This window comes from Dasypus novemcinctus, chromosome 31, assembly GCF_030445035.2.
Source record: "Dasypus novemcinctus isolate mDasNov1 chromosome 31, mDasNov1.1.hap2, whole genome shotgun sequence".
NCBI classification, from domain to species: Eukaryota; Metazoa; Chordata; class Mammalia; order Cingulata; family Dasypodidae; genus Dasypus; species Dasypus novemcinctus.
The window spans coordinates 6,025,679-6,026,855 of record NC_080703.1 but is presented as its reverse complement, the minus strand read 5'-3'; positions in this window follow the sequence as shown (position 1 = coordinate 6,026,855).

The window sequence follows — 1,177 nt, the reverse complement described above, 5'->3', positions numbered from 1 at the left end:
AGTTCATGGCACTTGTGACAGCAGCCTGAGAAAAGTGAGGTGTCCCTCTTCTGGCAGTCCCATTCCTCCAGGAGGGCTGAGGGATAGTCCAGGTGCCCAGCTGTCCTCCAGGCTGAGGGTCCCCAAGGAAGGCTTTTATCTAATCAGGTGCTCTGTGGAACACCCTGGGGACTGACAGAAACAATGTTGAAAAGAAAGTAATGGGTGACCTGGACAACTCTGGACACCCTTCTCTTCCTTCCTTCCGCCTTCTCTTGGGGCCTTCAGCTGCTCAGACCCTCCAGCTCTTCCCACCACGCACACCTTCCCAGAGGGGCCAGGCCAGATGGTGCAGATGTATTTCTGGTTCTCCTTGGTGGGTGGGAAGGCTGCCCGAGGGTTCCTGGGGCCCAGGACCGTCCATTTGTCTGGCTGCTTATTCAAGGCCTTGGGAACCACCGTACATACTGCTCAGGGGGCCGCACCCCACACACTGGATACCCTCGAGGCCCCCGTTCTAGACTGTCTGTGTGCCCTTGGATGGCCGCGAGGCCCCTCCAGCTCCGGGGCGGGGTCGGGGGCGGGGGGTGGACTGTGTCTCACAGTACTAAAAGCTCTGCTCTTTCGGGTCCAGGCACCCATCTCACTGACCCCACCGAGAGCAGCACCTGCCCCCTCCATCCCAGGGCGCCCCATCCAGTCTTCCTCCCTGGTGAATATTCCCTCATCCCTCCCCCACCCCCCCGCCACTCGACCTTCCTGGTAGCCCTTTCCCACTATGTTATCCTGCTCCCACCCCCACAGAGCATCCCCCACCATGCCCGGGACCCACCCCCAAGCCCTGCCTGGCCCCCAGACCCCTTCCACGCGGTGCCGCTGGGTCTCCAGTCCCCGCTCCGGGTGGCACAACCCCGCCCCAGCCCCTCCCTGGCAGGAGACACCTGTCCCCAGCCCCGGCTTACCCCAGCCCCGCGGTGCCGCCCCTCCCACCTCACCCGGGCCTGGCGGGAGAAGTAGCTGCGCTCCTTGGGGTCCAGGCGCCCTGGCGGGACGTAGCTGAAGGCGGACAGCGCCGAGATGGGCGGCGGCCGGGGCTTGCCCGCAGCGTGGCGGCGGTGATCTCCTCCTTGTGCTCCAGGCCGCCCGCGTCCACCTTCTCCGCCGAGGCCAGGTCGGTTCCACCCCGCCAGGGGCCCCG